The sequence below is a fragment of the Triturus cristatus genome, chromosome 2_2 (genome assembly GCF_964204655.1).
Source record: "Triturus cristatus chromosome 2_2, aTriCri1.1, whole genome shotgun sequence".
Classification (NCBI taxonomy): domain Eukaryota; kingdom Metazoa; phylum Chordata; class Amphibia; order Caudata; family Salamandridae; genus Triturus; species Triturus cristatus.
In genome coordinates this window covers 402,040,287-402,055,464 of record NC_140582.1, presented here as the reverse complement: position 1 = coordinate 402,055,464, position 15,178 = coordinate 402,040,287, and positions in this window count along the sequence as shown.

Sequence of the window (15,178 nt, the reverse complement as noted above, 5' to 3'; positions counted from 1 at the left end):
TAACACAGACACAGTGGCAGACACAGGTGTCAGCATAGAGATGGGTTAAGGCATTGTTATAGGTCATCTTTTAAAGGTGTACGTGCATCATTCTGTGGAAATAGCGCTAGTGTGTACCCGCCCTCAGCATTTGACGAATAGTCACTTGATCGGGTATGAGCAATCATACTGGCAGCTGAAAACTTTACGTTGAAGATGTGTTCTGTTTTAACTCCTGCTACATTGTTACCCATTCCTGATGCTGATGTTGCTGAAAATGAAATGGAGTGAGACTGTCTCAAAGTCACTGAACTATGCACAAAGCCGAGACCTGATATTTAAGATGAGCCACTACCTGAATTTGATTTTGAATTATTTGTGGATTGCTTGTGTTTGCAAGATCATGAAGTAAATTTTTGAGCTGCTTATTTAGTTTGCCCAGTTTCAGGAGTAGTAGAAGCTGTGTGGCTCCCAGTGGGTGAGTTGATTGCTCTTCCTTGGGCATGCTGTGTCTCATATTACCAGAGAATTACAGTCTACACAGATAGTCAATAAGGCTTTTTTGTGATTCACAAATTCGGATAGTTATGATCCCAGGGGGCTTTTATGACCTCTTCTGGATCGCCCATCCGAAATGGGGAGCAAGTACGAAAACTCCTCGAGGCATTGCAAATGCCAGCACAGATTACTGTTGTTGAATGCTCCAGACACTGTAAGGGCGAGGATTATGTAACTGTTGGCAATAGATATGTGGATGAAGTGGCAAAGTACTGCGCCTGGAATGCTTGTACATTTAAAGATAAATATGTGAATGCAAGAACAGATTAAACCAACTACAACCTTTTATTGACAACAGCAGACACTTAGGAAGAAGTAAAGAGTTTGTAGAAGGAAGGGTCATAGGAATAAAAGCAAGGTTGGGTCAAAGCAGGTTGTGTTAAGAGAGATGAGGATGACATTTGGTGTTCAGAAAATGGAAGATCAGTGATCCCTAATAGTCTTTACCACCAATGGCACAACACTATCATGGCCCCATTCTTGTAGGGAGGGATGTGACGGTGAAGTTGTTTCAACAAACCTGATTTAATCACAGATTTAGGCTGATGGCTGAAGTGCTTTTTTACAGGTGTGTTGTGTGCCAACAGAACAATGTAGGGAAAATAATTGCAGTTACATTGAGTCACATTGGGAAGTCTGGTGGTCCATTCAATAGAATGTAGCTAGACTTTATAGAGATGCCTGTGTGTAGTGGGTTGCCATATGTGTTGGCTGCGGTGTGGATTTTTTCACGGAGGGTTTAGGCATTCCCTACATCCAGGAATGACAGTTTGACAGTTGCAAAATTATTGTGGGGGGAGTTAATACATAGGTTTGACGGCCCAACTTCTCTGTGATCTGACCGAGGGACACACTTCAACAATGACATTTTGAGAAAACTGCACGCTGCTTTGTAATTTGCATAACAAACAGAGACTGCAATGTAATTATAGGCCTTAGGCTTCGGGTCTGGTGAAGTAGGTAGTTGGAACTTTGAAATCAAGGGTTGCCAAAGTCTGTGCTTCATTGAAGTGACCTGATGCTTTACCGCTTGTGTTTATGAGTCTTGGCAGCATACCTGATCAAAGGACAGGATTGTTCCCCTTTGAGATTATAATGGAGAGTGCCTGCAAATGTGCTTGTCAGCATCACTGACGATTTGGTGCTCGACTACTGTAAAGTAGTGGCTGATGTGGTGTGTTCTGTGTCTCATCAGGTTGAAGCTGCTGCTTTCCCATAGTATCAGGGGCAATGCCATGACCTGACACTTGGTGAATGGATCCTGGTCAAGAAACATGTGAGGAAAAGCTGTTTGGAGCCTTTATTGGTAGAGACTGTGCATGGTGATTTTGGTCACAGCGACTGCAATGAAGTGTGGAGGTATCGCCAACTGGGTACATACTGCCCACACTGGCCGAGTTCTGTGTCCCCTCAATGAGGTAACATCACCTGTCCCAGTGGTGTTCGAATGACCATGGGAACAGGATAGTCAAGCTGTTTGAGACTCACAAGAGTTCAAGACAGCACTCATTCAGCCTAAAAAGGGTCTTGAAGGGTCGGTTACTGGGATTGAAAATTAAATTGGTTCTCTGACTGTGACAGAACACGAGTCAGAACCAAAGGGCTTAGTGCTGTTCAGTGGCAGCTGGCGAACGTTGGCCTAGATGACAAGAAAGGGGAAGACTGAACCCGCAAGGAGAAAGTGACATTGGTGCAATTCTGGAAGACACAGAGAACTCTGATCTGAGAGATGCTAGGGAAGAATACGCACTCAGAATGTCAAAGGGTGCCATGTTGGACGTGCTCTATTCCTGAGTGGACATGTTTCTTTGCAAATGACCAAAAGCTTGTGTTAGACCCGGCATCTTTGGCGTGGTTTCCCCTGACTTTTTGCCTCTACCTCCTGTATTTTTGACGCTGTGCTGGATTTCGTTTTTGCTGGTTTAGATGCTTTGGGCACTTTGCCACTGCTGATCAGTGTCAAAGTGCAAGTGCTCCCTAGGTAAATTGTTATATTGATTGGTTATCCCTGATTGGTATATTTGTTTCACCTGTCAGCCCCTTATTAAACTGCACTTATTGTGCCAGGGCTGGTGATTCAAATGCTACTGGTGGGCCTGCAGCACTGATTGTGCCTCCCACAGGAGTAGCCCTAAAAGGGTGTCACAGGCCTGCCACTGCAGTGCCTGGGTGCAGTTGCTAACTGCCTTGCTGACCCGACCAGTGTCCACACTGGGCAGGCCAAACCCTTCCCTTTCTCTACACATTGGACACCCCTATGGAAGGCCCTAGGTACCCCCCTGGTCAGGGTGCAGTGTATGTGAAAGGTAGAGCATGTATTGGTGAAGGTGACATGCTCTGGTAGTGAATTACAGCCATTTTCGTTTTTCACTATTGAAAGGTTATCTTGCCCATAGGCTATAATGGGGAATGCTGAGTATAATGTTTACCTGCATATCTTCCCATAGGAGCAAGATGGAAAGCTAAAGTCTGGTATCCCTGAACTCAGAATTTAATAACACATCTTTTAGGAAGGATGTTATTTAAATCCTGTGTGTGAAAACAGCACTTTTAGAAGGTGGCTGTTTTGCTTTTCTGCCCTTTCTGTGTGCCTTGGTCTGTTTGTAAATTGACTGTCTGGTTTGTGAGTGACAGGGACAGGGGTGGCTCCCAGAGGCTGAATGAGTCAGCCCAGGGCTGATTAGGGAAATTCCCCTGTAGATGGGTGGGAGGAGTAGCACCTGGGCCTGAATAGGGCTGTGCCTGCCTTCCACAATGCTGGCTCCACCCCCTGCTGGGGGGCTGACGACCCTGCCCCTCTCTCTCAAAGGAAAGAAGAAACCAAGTAAACAGAGTGCTCCAGGACTGGCGAGAACTGGTTCTGACTAGGCCAAGGCCCCTCTGCCTTCAGAGGACAAATGATGTTGGGGTATAAGTATTGGGACCCAGACTACAGAAAATTAGGTCATCCTGGAATCAAGAAGGAACCTCTGCCAAGGAGAAAGCTAGAAGACTGAAGAAGAAGGACTGACCTGCTGTAAGGCTGACCTGCAGTTGCTTTGCTGCCAAGGAGAGGGGAAGGACTTTGCTGTGTGCTGTGTCCCCTTGCTTGAAGGAATCTCCAAGGGCCTGAGTAGAGCTGGCCTACTGTTAAGAAGTCCCAGGAACAAAAGGACTTCACCCCCAGCTTCCCCCTGAACTCTGCTGTGTGAATTCTGCCCTTCCTAGAGTGCTTGATCCAATTGTGGGGCCTCTGGAAGTTGTACCTGCTGTTGGGAAGCTGACCAAGAGAAAAGAAGTAAAAGATCTGCAAACTTTTTCATGCACCGCCGGCTTAGCGAGAATATTTCCGTCGCCGCAAAGATCGTCGCAGCGCCTGTCGCCGCTGCAACGTCAACGCCGCGTTCATATTCGGAGAGCATCGCCACCGGAGCAGGAAGATTCCTGTCGCTGCGAGTATCGGCACAAAACCTGCCATCGCTGGTGAGATAGTCACACCGCTCGTTAGCGGATCGCATTTCGTCGCTGCGAACATTGTCGCAGAGCCATCGAAGATCGTCGCATCGTGCCTTTGCGAGTAAAATTCTACCGGAGAAGCTACGCCTTGGAATCCATACAAGTATCGCCTCACTCCCCATACAGACTGGATTCGTCGCACACGCCCGCTGCGTGCAGCGGGGTTGTCGCATCGCCTCCCCAGGGTCTCAGGACTGATGCTGTTGCTTGTTTTTCGACACCTGTGTGCCGCTAGGAACTGTTGGCTAAAATTGACGCTAAGGTGGATGATTTTGTCGCTAAACTAGGAACTCTTTTTGAAACCATATTCTTGAACTGTGTATGTTGGATTTTTGTCGTTTTGGTCTTGTGTAGTTTATATAAAAATAATTTATTTATCTACACTGGTGTGGTGTCCATTTGTGGTGTTTTCACTGTGTTACTGTGAGTGTTGGTACAAATACTTTACACATTGCCTTTGATAAGCCTGTCTGCTCGTGCCAAGCTACCAAGGGGGTGAGCAGGGGTTATCCCCCTTACTCTGACTAGAAGTAAGGGTCCCTATTTGGACAGTGGTACCTACCCCTGCCAACTAGAGACCCCCAGATCTAACAGCTTGAATTGTCCGAATCCTGGAATGGTAGCTGAAATTCATCTGAATCTGAGGGAACTTAATCTACAGTTTGAGCTCACGTTTGAACTTCGTTTGCTAATAAGACTGAGTGCTTTAATGTATTTAATTTTTAACATGTTCGAGCTTCATTTCCTGGATGCTAATGAGTAGCCTGTGTTAGTCAACTAAATTAAACATTTTCTATTGGAACTGATTGTTACTGAACTCAAGCCTTTTATCATGAGAGACATTGAATAGGGTGAAAGAAAGAAATAAAGGCTCATAAAGAATTTGTACGTGATCTGTTGCTTATTGACTGAACTTGGTTGTGCTGTTTGCACAGGTGGAAATCAACAGAAAAGATTCTGTAGCTGCTAAGTTCCACACAAAGATTTAGATTTGAAGGAAGAAATGGAAGCCAATACCAAAACAAATTATATAGCTCATCATCAAGTTCACTCTCAGCCCCCTCCATGCACAATTGTTTAGAGTATTGCATCACCAAATCCTCACAAGAAGAGGCTGAGTTCGCTGATACCGAGTAGAAATCCAGAGATTCAGCCTCCGTAGACATAGCAATAGCCGATTTCACTGGGAGAGGCTTTTCCATCAAAATTAAACCATCAGGGTTTAACGAACTGCCATCCTCTCCTCCAGTGTTACACTGCCCTTCTGGCATAATACTGTCTGTGTCAATGTCTATACTTTGATTTGATGGACTGATTGGAGTGAAAGTTTGTGGCGCTACTAGAGAGCTTTCCAGTTGAGATCCTTGCTGCATATTAAGAGCCTTCCCTTTTCGCTTTTGCTCAGAAACCGTAAACAGGGCAGATATAGTCTGTTTCGCTTTCACTGGGTACTTAGCGGGAGTCCCCATCCCATTTTATTTCCTCCCAGCAGCCCCATTTGAGTCTTTCTCACCTCCGACAATAATCCCTGATGAAGCTGGGTTCCCCACATTCATCTCTGGTCCGCGTTGTTTGCGTGCATTTTTCGGGGCCATCGTTGCTCTCAACCCGCTCTCCAAACGATTGCAAACGGCGTCCAAATGATGTTCACTTCGTAGCCAAACTGCAGCACCTGTGTGGGTTGCCGCCCACCAGGCTCTCCGGAATCTCAACACCGCTGTGACTGCCTCCAGCATCAAGGTGCTTCTCTGCATGCAGCGTCCTTCACCTTTTTAGTTAAAACCTCGCATCAAGCACAGGCATACCCCGATGAAAGATGCCGGTGATGCCGAGAACTCCAAGCCGCAGAGACTCCCGCAGCAAATTATGCTGTTGACCGCGACTCCGTATCTTTAGACCTGTGGGTCAACGAGAGAGGAGTTATCTCAGACGTCTGACACGTCCAGCCGCACGAGCGCCATCTTGCCTCAACAAATTCTATAGCTGATGTTACATCTGGTACTAGTTCTAATTAATGACCATGCATTATAACATGCATATTAATAGTTTTAGTAGTAGTACTCATAATGATACTTATAGGGTTGTCTCCTGCTTCATATAGGCCAGGGGAAATGATTTCAACAGTTGCACCTATACACAATCACATTCTGCTGAAAATAAAGTACAAATAAGGGGAACTAAAATGCTACATACAGACATGTCAAGAGGAGATTATGATATGAATGTGTGAGAGATTTTAATGTCCACATGCAGTTGCCTGCCTCAGTAGTTGAGAGAACTACCTATCATCACATATCTTTAACATATGGGACTAAATGTAGTGTTTTAATGAAATTAATCGATGGACAAAGTAGCTTTCAATATTATTTTTCAAATTTTGATATAGTAATTCCGATTTTCAAGCATCTGAATAGGAATCCTTATTTTAAGGGTGCAGAATGTGGAGGTAAATATTTAGCATCTCTTAATATGCTAGATATGGCTTACACTCACAGACACAATTTGACTTGTTCAATGTCTGATGTGGAGAAGACATTTCTGAATTTAGTGGAGGATAGATGGAGAGACATGAAGACTCAAACTGAAACTGATAAGAGTGCAGAAAATAACAAATGGGGTAGTGAAGAACTCAAACAGCAAGAAAAGGGAATTCTACTTGACCTTGTTTTGGATTGGAAGCATAAGGGAAAATTGTGGTTATATGTTGATCAGAGTTATTTTGATCCATTGTTCTTAGGGAAGAGTGATTGTGAACATGTGTTTGAAGCAAGAGGAAGGAATCCCTGTTACCTGGAAGGACAGCATACTGTGATTCAGGGAACATATTACATTTGTGGACAAAATGCATATTTCTATTTGCCTATTAGATGGCATATGCTATCTTGGTATAGGTTCCCGAAAATGTACCATGTTGGGCATTTTGATGATCCAGTATGGGATAAAAAACACAAAATAAAATGGGTTGTTAGTGCAGCTGAAGTAGTAGGTGCCATTTTTGGTGCTATCATTTCATCTGTAGGAATGCTCTTGATTGAGCTGAAGATTAGGATGTTGCCTCCTATAGTGGATAGATTAGTCACTAGTACTGCAATTTCTCTACAGCTTCTAAACATGGAAATGGTATTGATTAGATCAATGGTTTTACAGAATAGACTTGCGTTAGACCTGCTACTCACAAAAGAGGGTGGAGTCTGTTGGATGTTCAAAGTTCAGGAGTGCTGCACCTGTATAGCTGATAAAAGTCAGGATCTGGATAAGTATATGCAGAATACATCTGGGTTGATGGAGGACTGGGAAGGGTGAATAGCAACAGGAGCTTGGGAAGCTATTGGAAATTAATTGTCTGATGTGGGAAAATGGTTTGGGAATTTGAGAAGTAGAATACTGGGTGCTATCTCAAAGCCCTTTACGATAATTGCTCTTTGTGTAATATTTCTGCTCCTGATCTTCAAGGGATATAGATATGCTCAAGTTAGAGCAGATATAGAGCTATATTGAGGCAGTATGTATTCATGAGCTACAATGTAACCCGCAATAGAAAAGTGCATTTAAAGCCACATGCTATATAATCATGATATTCATAAATGTCTGTGTTTGCTAATGCTTTGATTTCAGTAATAACAAGTTATAGTTTATATGCATTCATAAGAGGATGTTTGCATTTTGCTATATAGTGGAATGTGTATTCATGAGAAATACATTTGCTTTCATATCATGACTGTTCATGTATTATCATTTATGTAGTATTGAAGTTTTGAATTTATCAACTTGACCAAAGGCCTTAAGCATTTGGGTTCACAGCGTCTTCTCGCATAGAGTGTTTTTCCACCCTCTCCATGTGCCTGGTATGAAGACCTAATGAATGGAAAGAAGGCTCTTTGTGTGAAACAGATAAGGAAGCAAAAGGGGAGTCTAGGGTGAAAAAAATGAAAGCAAGGGGAGGCTTACTATTCGGTAAGGAATGAAGGTATAAATTCAAGGTTGTCTCGAAATATGTAGATCATAGAAGAAAGAATAATGCACGTGTTTTTGAAACTTACATCAAAGATGAAGGAATTTTGAGTGTGTTTGCCAAAGAGAGTATTGTTTGAAGGTGGTCTATAATTGGGTCTATGACAATAATTTAGGAGGGTCTTTAAGGATATGACAAGGCATTGTTTTGTGGCTTTGTATGCACATTACGTGGAGACTTCTTTAAGATAGGAGAGGTTCAGACCTCTGTGCCTTACATTCTATGCTTCATTCTCTTAGCATGGCTTCATGCTATGCAAGACTTTCTTTTGGAACTTCTACTGAGTTTCACTCTGAGATCTTTCTCTATATTATTGGATCTAAGGGATCTATTAATTAAGATTTTATGCTGGGTTTGCATCACAAAAGTGACGCAAATTGAGGTACAATCTTTTTTAGCTATTTACATTCCAGCACTAAACAAGTTTAGCACTGGGAATCACTTGAGAGTAATACAAAGCAGCGCATAGCACTGCTTTGCATTACTTAGCGTGAAGGGGTGTACCATGGGTGGTGCATTGGAGTTCCCAAGCAACCACCCACGTTTTCTGATGCTAAGCCCTATTTACTTAAAAAAGTAGACCGGATTTAGCATCAGGAAATTGCGCCTATTTCAAGTAGGCGCTATGAAGGAGAAATATTTTCATGTCTCCTTCTTTTTATGACTTTGTATGTATGCTGCACTGTACTGCACACATACAAAGTTGTAAACGGTTTAAAGTTAGCATAGTATTTTGTACTGGAAGGCTATCCTTCCAGTAAAAATCCTATGGTAGACTCATGTAGACACCCTTTCACTGTGGTGCAAAAGTGTGAGCATGGCGCACAGCAGCTAATTTTAATGCAGGCGCCAGGGAGAGAGGAGGAAAGTGCCATATTTCTGTAAATATGCCGCTCTCATGCTCTCTTCTTGTGCAACGCAGCACAGCTTTTTTGCCTGCTGCACTGTGTTGCATGAGATTTTAATAAATCTGATCCTTAGTTTAGCATTTTTGTGTAATTTAATGGGGGAATTAGAAATCTTTGTGCATCATGGACAGGAGTATCAAACTTTTCAATCTTCTTATTCTGCTGTGTTGATTTTATTTTGTACCATGACTACTGAAGTTCTCATAGGTTATTTATTATTGAGAATTACTTATGTTTGCAGAGTTGGATCTCCTTTGATAATTTTGTATTGCTATGCGATGTTTCTGAGAAATAAATTACTTTGGCTGTGAATTTGTAATAAATCTATGTTTAACCTTACTTCCTGGCTTGGAGCATTACTCCATCATATTTGTGAATTTAAATAGAAACCTAACTCCCTTATTTCTCAAGCTTCCAAAAAAGTCCAAGGGCACAAATCGGCACAAACCTCTTCTGCTGGAGCAGCTTTTATGGCCAGTCGGCCAGTTTTTACTGAGTTTTTTATCGACTCCTGTACTTGGATTTGGCCCTTTATAAAGTTGTTTTGACGCAGACTTTCTCTTCCTCTTCTCTGATCAAACAGGACACTAGACGAGTTTCTAAGGCACAGCTACAAACAGCACAGTAGAGAAAAATCGTAATGGAAATTAAAATTCAGGAATGCTTCACAATACACTAGTGTTCGTTAGCTCCACGGGGGCAGGTTAGCGAGGGTAGCATCCAAACAGTCTGCTTTATTTTTCACTTATGGTAGAGACACTCCCAGTACAAATATATAAAAAAGAATGAATAGTCAACAGATTATGCATTGATTAATTCCAATGTGTAAATTGTATTTCAAATGTGGGTAGTGTATGGATAACTTTTAAAATGGTTTGCATATAATATTAGCATGTCTATACTATAGAAGGATCATTTTAAACTTTATTTGCAGGATATTATAGGAATTAAAAAATATTTGTATTAAACACTCTTGTATGTATGTAATTAAATGAAAAGCAATTGAACTTAGTTCAGTTGTCCGATTTTAAAACAATTGCAACGTGACGATGTCTCTTTAAGACAAATTGGAGGAATTATTCTTTAGACCCTGGAGTTATCACCAAGCCTTGACTTGATTAATGAATTGCTTATTTTTCACAGTGATGGTATGCCTTCTATAGTCTCTGGCGGCTCTCTATCCTCGAAACGTTGCTATTACATTTATAAGCAGCATTCATAAGCGCACACAAGCTTGAGGCGAGAGCACATTTATTAATTTACTTCTTCACTGCTGGTGCATTCAGTCGTGCACAATTATTTTGATGCCAAATTAATCTATTCTCTATCTACACCGCTATCTATGCTTTTTAATTGTGGATATGAAAACATTTATAATTCTAGAATCCCTGTTCACATTACCCTTTATGAAATGTTTCTTGCCTTTCTTTGAGAGAGTTGCTTTGTTTTGTTTCAGATGCAGTACAATGCAATGAATACACCAAGATGCGTTCTTTCTTCCACACTCTTTAAGCTTTCAAGATCAACGTGGTCTTTGTGCACTTTGAGAGCACAGTGTCACTTTTGCACTACGTAAACTGGTACATGCGTGATGTAGCCCGCTCCTAAAAATGTATGAAGTCACATAAAGCCACCCTGAGGGGCTTCATAAATCATGAGCAAGGGGATGCAGCGCAAATCGCTGCCTCACCTTACTCTGCGCCCGGTAGGCATTTCATGGGCATTGCGGTGGATTTTCTCATGCAACAACCATGGAATTTGATGCTACTCCAGATTTACAAAGTGATGTAAACCTGGTGAAGCACCATATCCATACGTCTCCCATGGTGAGGCATAATGAGGAAAATGTTTACTTCTCCACAGGGCATATTATCAAGCACGGCGTTAAAATTCTCGCCGCAATAGCGGCAGAAAACTGCTGCTAAAGCGGCGATAATGGGCTTGATAATATGGCGCAGAGAATTCCAATAAAAGCCCATGTTGACACCAGAACATGGGCTTCTATGGGTATTCACAAGGGCATATTATCAAGCCCCTTATCGCCGCTTTAGCAGCAGTTTTCTGCCGCTAAAGCGGCGATAATTTTAACGCCGTTTCTTGATAATATGCCCCCCACATTTTTTCCCTCTTTAGATGTGTGCTGCAGTCTGCAGCACACATAGAAAGAGGGAAACACCTCTTTGGATTGTTGTTTTTGTGCAGGAAGGTGCCCCTATGTTGGTGCTAGGCTGCCAAAACAGCACCATGCGAATCAAAAAGGACAGGAATGCACCGTATTGCTTAAATATGGTGCATTCCTGCTCTTTTACTTTGGCGTAGGGCAGCGCAGTCAGGTGCCCTGCTGCTCTGCCCTATGCCACAATGCCAGAAATAAGGCCCTTCTAATGCCACCTGGAAACATTTTTGTTCAATGAATGTGAAATAATTTCTGTATAACTAAAAGAAAAACACAGGCAGAAGCGTAGCAAACTTTATTTTGAATTCACACATATTTTTATGTTTTGTGGTATTTATTGAAAACAAAAATAGATACATTTTCAACAATCCTCCATGCAGGCTCATATAAAAAATATCTAATTAAACCACCATTTTATACCTGTACAATGATGGCTGCTCTAAGGGGATAAGGGGGTCGACCCCCACCAGATGAGGAAGTGCTCATCAAAAAAGCTCTGATGCCATCACTATAGCAAAACTAAGGGCCTCATTTATGGCAGTTTGGCGTAGATCAGTGCAGCAAGGCACCATGCTGCACTACCCTAGGCCACAGAGAAAGGGCAGGAATGCATTGTATTTAAGCAATACAGTGCATTCCTATCCTTTCTGCCTTAGGTGGCACCGATCAGGAAGTCAACGTAGGCACCGTTGTACCCTGGTGCAAGGGTGCCTCCAGTGCAGGCAGGATAGTGTTTGTGCAGAAAGGGGCACCTTACTGCACATAAACAATCCAAAGAGGCATTTTCCTCTTTCTCTGTCTGCTGCAGAATGTAGAACATGTTGAAAGAGGAAAAAATGAGGAGAAATACACATATTTCTCCTTGTTATACCTCACCTCGGGAGGCGTACCAATTTGACGTTTCTCCAGGTTTACATCACTTTGTAAATCTGAGGCCGCATCAAATTGCATAGGTGTTGCATAAGAGAACCTACTACAATGCCCGTGGAACATCTCCCGGGTGCAGAGCAAGGTGATGCAGAGATTTGTGCTGCGTCGCCTTACTCATGATTTTTTAGGCTTCATAAGTCTTTATGAGAGCTCGCTGTCACGTATGTACCACTTTATATAGTGTAAAAGTGATGCAGGGCTCTCACAAATAAGCCACTAACAGTTTTTCAAATACTCAGGGCGAGAAAATGTTTCACCATGAATAATCACAAAAGCTCAACTGAGCTAACATGTTTCTATCACCGCAGCAGGAAGGAGGACTAAACTGAGGTGTTTCTGCATGGCAGCCATTGCTGGTTGGGACCAATGAATGCCTATTTTGCTCTTGACATCGCTAATATTTCCCTTTGATCTGTGCAGTGAGTAAAGACAGTGAAATATAAAAGAAAGCCTCCAAAAGGCAGAAGTATTCAGGCAGATTAAAATTACAGCAAGTAAAAGCTGGATGGAGCCGATTAAAACTGGTGACATTACTTCAGGTAACCTAATCCACTCAAATGTAAATGGTAATGTTTGTAATTAAATATTGCCATTTTCCAATGTAAAAGCAAAAAACAAGTTTTTATAAACACATTCTCTTGAACATGTCATAGTTCCAGTCCCTAGCAGCCGATCAGCTTGATATGGATATCAATAGCATACACCACATTCCACATACCATCGATATGCACTGGGGCCAACATTTGGTACATGCTGCCATACACCACTCTCCCACCTGTTGCAAATTACCCTAACCTCAAAAGACTCAACGACTGGAGTCTCCATTTGCGCACCGACCCTTAATCCAAATTTACCACTGTCCTACTAGCTCAAACCCCAATGCTCTGTTGGCCCTATTATACATCCCTACTTCTTTATCTTGGAAGGTCATTCACTTGTAGCTACTAGGGGTTTTGCTTTGTGGACCGCTAGCCTATTTTACTGGACAAGGAACATCTGGGAGGATTGGGAAGGGCATGCGGTATAGTGGACTGTGCATAACAAACCGAGGTAGTGAAGTGCAACATCTGAGACAGGGTCATCATCTGTCTCTCTGGAAGCCTGGTCAGTGTGGTTAAAGGTTACCCTGTCTTGAACTGCACTGCTGCCATATGAGAAGGATGGTGACTATGGTGACATGGACTTGTTCATGACTCAGTAGATTACCCTTTCCAGCTGCCTGTGCTCCTTCTTGTGTAGCAGAGCAAAGCTATCTACATCCCTGAGGGTATCTCAGATTTCCGGCAGGGCAGACAAATACCTTACACGCTCCTTGAAAGAAGCCTTTTTAGCTTCCTTGTTACTCAGACAGATATGTTACAATCTCCTTGAAAGATTAATTTTCTGCTTCCTTGTTAATCATCTAATGAAATAACTCATGGAGGGCTTCAGTTACCATGGACCCCTGATGCATGATAATAGGTGCAGGAGATTTGTCCTCCTGGGCTGTTGGTGGTATTGGGCATTTAGCTCCTCCATTGCTGGATGATTTCAGCCAGGCATCTCCTGACCACCATGCCACTTTTTAGTAATAGGAAGTAAGTCCCTTGCCTGTAGGTGGCTCATCTCCTGCAAAGCAACCGCAATGACTACTACCAGGGTGGTGAAGGCATCTGGGATGGAGGAGGAGACAAATATGATGATGATAATGACTATAGACGGGCTGGTGGCCAAAGCATGTGTGGTAGTAGAGAAAATAGCTTGGATAGTGCCAAAGACAGCTGTGATAATGATGGAGGCAGGTGAGATGCTAGAAGCATTGATGGTGATTGAATCAGCTGGAATGGTTGGAGCTTTGCTGGTGGTAATGCATCTCTAGTTTGAGTAGCAATACAGGTCTCAAATCTGCATCTGGTAGAAGCAATGGTTAAGACAGCTCTTCTGCTACCAACTGTACTTCCTGGAGCAGGAAGACTAATGATTGGTAGGTGTTCCCTGTCTGGAGTGGTACAATAAGCAAATGGAATGGTAGGGTGGAATGCAGTAGGTGGCTAAAATTAATTCTAGCAAGCCATTCATCGCTTTTTTGTTTCTCTAATGCTGATGACCATGGCAGGTCTGCTGCTTAGGCCTTTTATAGCTGTGGCATTTCTTCTGTTGGCAGCTGCTGTTTGAACATTGGCAACTCTGCTACAGGCAGCTGCAGCATGGACATGTCTTATTGAGTGAATGTCTAGGAAAAGTGAAGGTGCCATCACCCCAATTCATATCCTAAATATGAATCATAATTTATGATGTAATGTTCTGGCAGTGGGCTGTTGGGGTCTTTCTTTCCTTTTTGGTTTTGTTTTGTTGTGGGGTTCTGTTGTATGTCTTTTGTGGCCATGATGGGGTCCGATGTTGGGGCGGGACACATTAGCTGGGCTGTCATTGCCATTTTTATATAGGAGAAGAGGTGGTGAAGAGTGGGGACTGGTTATGCGTTTTTCAGTTGCTGGTGTTTGGGTGTCCTCATTTGAGTGTTGGAGGGGTTGCCTCTGCACCATGGACTTGGGACTTTTGTGGATGAGGTGGTTGATCAAGAATAAAAAATGGACTTTTTGAATGCTACCCTTTTGTATGATTATTTGATCTCCCTGAATAAACCTTTCTAGGCACTTCTCTATCCTTCCTTTGAATCATCTCATACCTCATTTTACTACTATGAGCTCCCAAAAAATAACACTTTCTAAACTCTTTCCTCCTCTATCCCTCCTTTGACTCATCCCAAAACTAATGTTACCACTAGGTTCTCCCTAATGACCCTTTCTAGAAATTCCCTCCTCTATCGCTCCTGAGCCCAAAACTCATTTTACTACTATGATCTCTGAAGTAACACTTTCCAGACTCTTCCTCAAATCCCTGCTTTATCCTATTCAATCCAACTAACAGATTCACATGTCCACCACTCTAATGAACTTATATATTCCCTATCCTAATCCACCACTAATCCATTTTGGGATCTGGAGTAGCATGCTGCTCACCGAAAAGCACTTCAAGGCCTCATCACGGGTAGTAATCACTATATAAATACAATTACAATATCCTCATGGTGAGGGTCTCCTGAAAAGTGATGTGTAGCATAGTGAGTGGCTAACGCCC